This window comes from Eschrichtius robustus, chromosome 1 (assembly GCF_028021215.1).
Source record: "Eschrichtius robustus isolate mEscRob2 chromosome 1, mEscRob2.pri, whole genome shotgun sequence".
NCBI classification, from domain to species: Eukaryota; Metazoa; Chordata; class Mammalia; order Artiodactyla; family Eschrichtiidae; genus Eschrichtius; species Eschrichtius robustus.
The window spans coordinates 45,274,114-45,283,418 of record NC_090824.1 but is presented as its reverse complement, the minus strand read 5'-3'; the positions used below and the strand labels follow the sequence as shown (position 1 = coordinate 45,283,418).

At 46.3% G+C, this 9,305-nt stretch overlaps 1 protein-coding gene across 4 annotated transcripts in view; it reads left to right on the top strand.

Moving 5' to 3' along the window:
• Positions 1 to 8,311: 8,311 nt before the first annotated feature.
• The window catches only part of KTN1 (kinectin 1), a 120,173-nt gene continuing 119,179 nt past the window's right edge, over positions 8,312 to 9,305 (top strand). For all 4 annotated transcript variants that reach the window (XM_068545111.1, XM_068545101.1, XM_068545091.1 and 1 more), the window contains exon 1: positions 8,312 to 8,450. The gene's annotated coding sequence lies outside the window, so the exon portion shown is untranslated. The remainder of the gene's footprint in view (positions 8,451 to 9,305) is intronic.

Genomic DNA, 9,305 nt, shown 5'->3' with positions numbered 1-9,305 from the left:
TTTAATCTTGGCAGTGGTCTCTTTTTCCCAATTAATTAATTAATTAATTAATTTTTGTCTGTGCTGGGTCTTCGTTGCTGCACGCGGGCTTTCTCTAGTTGCGGCGAGCTGGGGGTACTCTTCACTGCGGTGTGCGGGATTCTCACTGTGGTGGCTTCTCTTGTGGCGGAGCATGGGCTCTAGGCGCGTGGGCTTCCGTAGTTACAGCACACGGGCTCAGCAGTTGTGGCTTGAAGGCTCTAGAGTGCAGGCTCAGTATTTGTGGCGCACTGGCTTAGTTGCTCCGCAGCATGTGGTATCTTCCTGAACCAGGGCTCGAACCTGTGTCCCCTGCATTGGCAGGTGGATTCTTAACCACTGTGCCAGCAGGGAAGTCCTATCCTTACATTCTATGTCCGCTATTAAGTGGGCATATCCACATGCCTCTTCCCCAAACCTCCTTGTTAACAGTTCTCCAATCTTGTACCAAGTCCCTGACCTCCAACCCATGAATTTTTGTAGACATAAATATATGGGCATCTCTCCCATATATAGGAAGAGTGCATACCAGATGTATGGCTTGACTATCTTCCCTTTGGGAAAATTTATCCTCCCCATAGTTCTCCAGGGCCACCCCTGAACAGGGTTGTGATTCTGTAGCAGTTTATTTTCATCTAGTACCCACATGTTGTATAGTTGCATCTCTAAACTAGGATCAATTTTTTTCCTTCCTTCATCAGGTGGAATTTCTTTTTTTTTTAATATACTTTTAAAAATATTTATTTATTTATTTGGCTGCACCGCGTCTTAGTTGCGGCATGCGGGATCTAGTCCCCTGACCAGGGATTGAACCTGCGTCCCCTGCATTGGGAGCGTGAAGTCTCAGCCACTGGACCACCAGGGAAGTCCCAGGTGGAATTTCTTATGAGACCATAGGTGTGAATGAAGGACAGGCGGCACTGCAGTAGATGGTGTGGCAGTCTTAACCACTTGTTCATAACTCATTTGTGCCTTCTCTGAAGGCACAAATGAGTTATGAACCTGTTTAACCTAGATTTTGCATAAACCATATCTTTTTGATGATGAACATTTTTCCCACTCCCAAATTTATGGGTTGATGGGTTAGATTACACCCAGTTCATAATAGGCAGCTCAGGTCACCTGGACAGTTGGTGTTCCATGGTCAAGTACTTGATCTTGATTAGAGGACAATGGCCAGCATATCCCAAAATCTAAAAGTCTGCACTATGCTTCTCCTACTGAGACTTGCCAGTGGCTTTACATTGTATTCTCATTTTCACTGTTGGATCTGCTGGGTCACAAGTCTCAGCTGACCATAGGGCACATGAGTCTTAGAACTGCTAGAGTTCTTTCTCGATCTGGGCCCAAAATTCATAGCCTGACAGGTTTCCCAGAAAATGAGTTAGAGTAGCAGACCCAAATGTAGTATGTGTTGCCTACAGAATCCAAAGATACCATGATGGTTAAATTTATGTGTCGACTAATTAGGCCACAGTACCCAGATATTTGGTCAAACATTATTCCAGATGTTTCTGTGAAAGAATATTTTAGATGAAATGAACATTTTAATTGGCTGACTTAGGGTAAAGCAGATTATTCTCCATAATGTGGGTGAGCCTCATTCCATCAGTTGAAGGCCTTAAAAGACAAAACCTGACCTTCTAGAAGAAGATGGAATTCTGCCAGCAGACTGCCTGGGGACTTGAACTGCAACACTCTTTCTTCCCTGGGTCTCCAGCCTGCCTTGCCCACCTTCAAGATTTTGGACTTCTCAGCCTCCACAATCATGTGCAGATATAAAAAATTGGTTCTAATTCTCTGAAGAATTCAGACTAATACAGATGCCTTTTCCTTAGTGGTAGGGCTTGCAAAATGCAGACACTGGTCTTTGCTTGGGAATATAGATTGTAATATAAGACCAGGGAGGGACTGCAGAGTGAGACAATAGAGGGACAAGGCTGGAAACCTGAGAGACATCAACACAAAAGAGATAGAGAAGACAAATTCAAAAAGAGACTGAGGAGCTTCAGGCTACATAGAAGGAAAAGGGAGAGCAGAAGAGCCATGTTTGTGAGGTCACTGAGGTCAAGGAAAGAGAAGCCTTTCAAGAAGTAATCAGTGGTGTCATGTGACAGAGAGGAGTTAGCAGCAGGGAAATCATTGGTGACTTCAGTGAGAAGTGTTTCAGAATCCAGTTGTGGGTGCAGAAGCAGGTTACCGCAGTATAAGGCAGAGTGAATGGGTAGTGAGAATATAGTCAAGTAAGTTGCATCTTAACCAATCCACGAATCAATCAAAAACCTGGCTTTGTAGGAGATGGGGTAGATGGGGTGGCCTGGAGTTTGAATATTTTCCCCCTCATTTAAGTGGAGAGATCCCTGAATGCAGGAATGGCTGATGGAGAGGGAAAGGTTGAAGATTCAGACAGAAAGGGCATTGTTGATGGACTGCAGTCCCTGAGGAGGCTCAGAGGGCTGACATCCAGAGGTCTGTGTCACGAGAGTCAGCATCCAGAAGAATTATTCTACAGCCTTCACAGAATGATGATTTGTAATAGCGATTGCAGTCTGTTTACCTTCTCTCATAAATATAAGACTTCCAAAAGAATATATGGAAGTACCAAAAGGTGGCTTTTAAAAATTGTTGACCTGGATCAAAAGAAGTTGGTAAATTGGAGATGTGGTCAGAAATAAATGGAACTAAACCTGGGAAAGGTTAATTACAGGGTTGTCATACTACAGGGAGGAAAAACACTGGGCAAGGACTGGCTGGGAATCTAAGAGTTATCATGAGGAGCTGAATATGAGCAAGCAAATAGAAGCGTGTTTTTTTTTGTTTTTTCGGCCGTGCCATGTGGCTTTCGGGATCTTAGTTCCCTGATCAGTGGATTGAACCCATGCCCACGGCAGTGAAAGAGCATAGTCCCAATCACTAGACCACCAGGGAATTCCCAGAGTGTGGTTTAAAAAGCAGGCACCATTCTGCAGGACACACATTTTTTAAAATTTATTTATTTATTTATTTATTTTTGGCTGTGTTGGGTCCTCGTTTCTGTGCGAGGGCTTTCTCCAGTTGTGGCAAGCGGGGGCCACTCTTCATCGTGGTGCGCAGGCCACTCACTGTCGCGGCCTCTCTTGTTGCGGAGCGCAGGCTCAGTAGTTGTGGCTCACGGGCCCAGCCGCTCCACGGCATGTGGGATCCTCCCAGACCAGGGCTCGAACCCGTATCCCCTGCATTGGCAGGCAGATTCTCAACCACTGCGCCACCAGGGAAGCCCAGGACACACATTTTTAAATGCATGTTTTATATTTAAACACCTAACATGCTGCTGTATATGTTGCAAATATTGCTGACTTTGTTCGATTTGTTGCTACTGATCTGCCCTCACCAGGTCATACTCTTAAAAATTATTTGGGGGCTTCCCTGGTGGCGCAGTGGTTGAGAATCTGCCTGCTAATGCAGGGGACACGGGTTCGAGCCTTGGTCTGGGAAGATCCCACGTGCCGCGGAGCAGCTAGGCCCGTGAGCCACAACCACTGAGCTTGCACGTCTGGAGCCTGTGCTCCGCAACAAGAGAGGCCATGATAGTGAGAGGCCCGCGCACCGCGATGAAGAGTGGTCCCCGCTTGCCGCAACTAGAGAAAGCCCTTGAACAGAAATGAAGACCCAACACAGCCAAAAATAAATAAATAAATAAATTAATAAATTAATTAATTAATTAATTTAAATCAATAGTGATGTTAAAAAAAAAATTATTTGGGCAGGAGTGGTGACGGTTATACTGAAATATCCATGTTCTCTTGCCTGATTCCTCAGGCCAAGATTCATCCCTGCAACTTGCCTGGTTAGGGTGAAGCTTGTATAGGCAGCAGTGGTGAAACAGACTCATTTTTTTTTCTTTTCTTTATGTGACACTAAGCAGCAGCAGCATGTTGACCACATTTTTTATTTAGGCCTCATTGAATAGCTAATACAAATCAACTGATCTAACTTACTAAACAAATAAAACTTCTCACATGAGGACTACAAGTTAATCTTCTTTTACCTTCCACATTATTTAGGTCTCTTATTAGTAAAAGCGTAGCATCCACTATTCAAGAGTGCTGTGAAGATCCCTGGTTCGATCCCCGGTTGGGGGAACTAAGATCCCGCATGCCACAAGGCGAGGCCAAAAAAAAAAAAAAAGAATCAAAGAGGCTTTAAAGGTTGTTTCTTCCAATTGCTAGGTGTATTTGGACAAAATGTACATATTTCAATACTGTATTATTTTGGTTGTAAGAGTTTACATGATGCTGGTTTGCAGCCAATTTAATATTGTTGATTTAATTTAGTGTTATCTATCTGCTCCTTGTTTATGCTAATGACAAAAAAGATATCATAAGTAAGAGAATCCTATACATAAATGAAAACTCACACTTTAATTGTTTGTGTACCTAAAAGTTTATACTTTGGGAGTCAACATGTTGCAGTGGCACATGCATGGGAATTGGAATCAAATAGATCTGGGTTCAGGTGCTGGTTTTTGAGCTCTGTGTTCTTGAAGGAGTTACTTATTCAGTGTAAGCCTAGTCCTATGGGGTTGTTTGGACAATCGTGTGTGCTAATTACGTTAAACACCTGCACCGTGCATATGCGGAAGAAATACTGGCTCCTCTTTCCTCATTTAATCCACCAGTTTCCAATCACTGACAGCCTTTGAAGATAGAAGCCATGAAGGTGCCTTCAATAATGTTAAATTATGCTACAAAGTAGTTTGTTTTTTTTTAAAGGAATTCCTTTATTTTTATTTATTTATTTATTTTTGGGTGTGTTGGGTCTTCGTTTCTGTGCGAGGGCTTTCTGTAGTTGCGGCAAGCGGGGGCCACTCTTCATCGCGGTGCGCAGGCTTCTCACTATCGCGGCCTCTCATTGCGGAGCACAAGCTCCAGACGCGCAGGCTCAGTAGTTGTGGCTCACGGGCCTAGTTGTTCCGTGGCATGTGGGATCTTCCCAGACCAGGGCTCGAACCCGTGTTCCCTGCATTGGCAGGCAGATTCTCAACCACTGCGCCACCAGGGAAGCCCTACAAAGTAGTTTTACCTCCCTACTTATTCCTGCCCAAATTTCCCTTGAAAGTCCCAAGTGATGTCTTGGGATTGCATGGGCAAAGTGGAAACTCCCTTCTGCTTAAATAAGACTAAGATTTCTTGCAGCTATTTAGGAGTGGAAGAAAGATGTGCTGCTTATCTATTACTGCATAACAAACCATCCAAAAATCATAAAAATTATATGGAGTCAGAAATTCAAGTAGGGCTTGGCTGAGTGGTTCTTCTGCTCCGTGTAGTACTGACTTGGATCACTTAGTGGTATTTAGCTTGTGGCATGGATGGTCTGGGGCTCCAGAAGCCTTCATTCATATGTCTGGCACCTTGGTGGGGACAGTTGGAAGGCTGGGCCCAGCTGGTTCTCTCTTCCTCCCCATGTAGTCTCAAGGCCTCTCCACATGGTCTCTCCAGCAAGGTAGTTGGACTTCTCACATGGCAGCTTAGGGCTCTAAGATCAGTGGTTCCAAGAGACAGGAAGTGAAATTGCCTGTCTCTTACAGTCTGGGCCCAGAAATTGGCACAGTGTTACTTCTGGCATATCCTATTAGTCACGTCAGTCACAGAGCCCTCCCAGAATCAGAAGGAGGGGCACAGATCCCACCTGCCCATGTAAAGAGTGGCAAATGATTTATGGTCACCTTTAGTCTGTTATGAAAGCATTTGAATGCCATATTCTGGAAGAGATTACATGTCAACAGGAACAGTGCAGACCTCTCATAAGCACAGTTATGTGCCAGATACTTTGTTAGAATAGCTGATTACATCTAGATCTGCAGTTGCAGATGTTTGTATAAACTTCCCCACTCCATTATTTGGGTGGAGAAGGTGGACCTGGAATCTTCCTTTGTCTTTTAGTTCTGTGAAATGCTTCTATTATACTTTCATCTCTGCCATCCCTGAAATGGTGGAGTAGGAGGTGTAATATGTTACTCATATATTACTCAAATCTCTACAGAACTCACCACTTCTGGGAAATCTTCCCTAGAAAAAACAGGAATAGCCTGCTTTCTCTCTATCTGCTAGAGAGATAGGTACTGTGTGTCTTTAAAACTTTTCCAAAATTAGAAAAAAGAGTTATTACACGCTAAAAGTCAGAAGGCAATCGCCAGTAAATTGCAGAGAGCGAGCAAGAAGGGAATACTCTTCAGATAATAGTGTTACACTTTATCATTTTCAATAAAATTTAATTTCTTAGTTGTTAACCACTAGAGATACCTCACATGTTGGGAGTGCTAATCTTTTTTAGCAAGTTAGTTGCTGCTTCAGTAACATTAGAGAGTAGTAAGCAGCAACCAAGGTTAATTATATCTTAGGTTAATTATATCTGTTAATTATAGTTAATGATATTATATTATACTTAGATGGTACGTCTTAATTCCTAATAGGGCTTATCATGCATAACAGTTCTAGTAAGTCTTTGTTTTTACGTGCAGAAATATGAAGCTTATAATGAAGAATGAAGTATCGAGGCACTTCCCTTTCAAAGTTCAATCACTCAGAGAAGTTGAAACAGCTGACACATTTATGCTTTTTTTTGTTTCAAACTATGGAACACAAAAATAAGTGATCCCTGACCATAAGAAGTGGTATATTTAGGGTAAACATGTCCCTAAGTTCCATCCACTTCTTGTCTTATGTACAAATGTACCTAAAAATTACTGTTTCTAAAATGACACTGAGGTTTTACTGAAATCATAAAAATGATAGAATTTAAAAATTCTAGCCTAAAATCTGCTTTAGTACCAACCAGAGGAAATTAGATGGTTGTTTGTAGGCTAATCAAGAGTCCTTAAACTCCTTTATAGAAATGATACATTTCCCCTCTTTGTATTAAGAGACTAATGGCTACCCTCTTCAGTGAAGCTGGATCCTTTATCACAGGCTCAGGAGACAGCCAGAGGTTTAGAGATAGATTGCTTTGAGGGCACTGGAACCGCTGAGGTGCTAAGTAACCCTACCAAAAAAGAAAAAAGAGGGTGGCGCTTCTCGAGTTAAAATAAGACAGAATGCATCATTGGAGAACACAGTGGCTGAAGACTGGCAGAATTCTCAACATCTCAGGCTACCACATACTGTTCAGTTTTCATGTGTACTTTGGAGGTGCTCTAGAAAGCTCTGACAAAAAATAATTAGAATACAGATGTACAGTACATTTTTAGCCAGCCCATATAAAGGTGACCCTGGTGGTGTAGGAACTGTTCTGACGTTCATTACTTAAAAATTGGTCTTGTTCCCCTTTGTCAGTATGTAGCAGGAGGTGTTAGTGATGAGTCCTAATTTTATGTGTCTCTATCCACCCTCTAAAAGGTTTTGAATTATTTTGAGCTCTCGTAACATTTGAGGAGAGCCTGTGGGTGTTTTGTATATGTTCTGGACAATGCCTAGCATTCTGCGAGAGATTGATAAGCAGTAAGTAATAAACACATCTCGTTTGCCAGTGGACCAGGAAGATAGCTATCATTCTTTTAGCAAAGAGCAAACTAATAAGCAGGGATTCTGGCCAACCTTTCCTTTCCTCTGCAGCTTACAGTTATTTACCTGGGCTTAATGAATGGCCATCGGCTGGCAGACACAACAGCTTCACAATATTTGCACACAATTTATTTGGGTCCGTTTAAAATTTCTCTCTCTCTTTGGCTCCAGGGTTGCCCGAAGGAGAATTCAGAGAGAAACTCTGGAGACAGAGGAACGGATGATTTCGTTTTCTAGTGATTTCTGGGGAGGAATCTGGGAGGGCTAGGTGAAATCGAGTACCATTTGCTTAAGGATAAAAAAAAAAAAAAATCCATATATACACTAATATGTATAAAATGGATAACTAATAAGAACCTGCTGTATAAAAAATAAAATAAAATAAAATTCAAAAATTCAAAAAAAGAAAATCATAAGGAAGAGAAAAAAAAAAAATCCAGTCTGAGGGGCCAGGTTGGAGGGCCATGCAAGATGAAACCAGCTTTGGGGGAAAGACAGAGAGAGACAGAGAGAGCAGGGCTCCCGCACGAAGGGAATTCCGCTGCGCCTCGAGCCCCAGAGCTCCCACCTTCCACCTAGCTGCGGGACGTTATCTCGGGAGGAAAGCCCCGGAATCCCGAGCCCGCCAGACGCTGGGACTTACCCGAGAGCGCGGGAGAGCGCGCGGGGGCCGAGGCGGCGACGCCTGTCCCTTTAAGGGGCCGGTCTCCGGGCACCGCCGGCCCAGACGCCGGGACGTGCCGGGGCCGCCCCGCCCCGAAACCGCCCGTTTCCTGCCGGGAGGCGCGACGGCACCTGAGCTACTGCGGCGGTGGCGGCCACTCGGAGCGGGTGGCTCGGGGTGTACTGCTGGTGCCGCCGCGTCTTTCCGGTATCCTTCCTCGGCCGCGCAGGGTAAGGGAGAGCGGGCTGCGCCGGGCCCGGGCTCCGGCCGCGGGGACCGCGGAGAGGGGAGGGTTGCGCCGGCCGCGGGGTCCCAGGCAGACTGGAGGGCCGCGTCGGGCGGTGGGGGGGGCGCGGCCGTGGGGCCGGGACACCGCCCGCCGCCGCCCCCGCCGGGTAGGCCTCGGGCGCCGGGTCGCCGCCGCCGGGCTCGTGCTTGGGCCGGGCCACCGAGGCGGGCGGGCTCCGAGCGGCCTCTCGGCCTCGCCGGGCCGCCGCGGGCCCGATCCAGGTTCCGCCGCGGCGTCTCGTCCGAGGACGTCTCCCGAGGGCGAGGTCGGCCGGAGAGGGCCCTGGGGTGACCGAGGTGCCTATTTTTAGCCGGGCGTGAGGGCCCCCGGGAAGGAAGGCTGATTACCGCCTCCTCGGCCGGTGGACGGAGGGAGCGCGTCCCCGGAGGCCTCCCTGGGCGGGAGCTGGGCCACACTTACGCCATGCTGGAATTCCAGCCCTCGCCGCTCTTGGGGTACTTGGGGAAGCGGCGTTCGGCCCTTCCAGTGCCCCCTCCCGCCGCCCTGTGCTCGCCCCCGGGTCCTAGAGAGGGGCGGTTGGGCATGGGAAAGCAGCGTGAGGGCAGAGTTTGGAAAAAATCTGTGCACCGCCCTCGAGACTGGGGAAGTTATCCTTCCTCTCCCTGAGGGGGTGTGTCTTCCTTACTGATTCCCCCTCCCCCCTTCAGTCTCCAACAATGAGATTTTTGGCGTTGGGGACCTCGGCAGAAAACCCAACCGGCAGCCTAGAAAAGTCGTACGGTAATCCGACAACTGGTGTGGCATGTGCAGCACCGCGCGTCGGTCGTGAGACAGC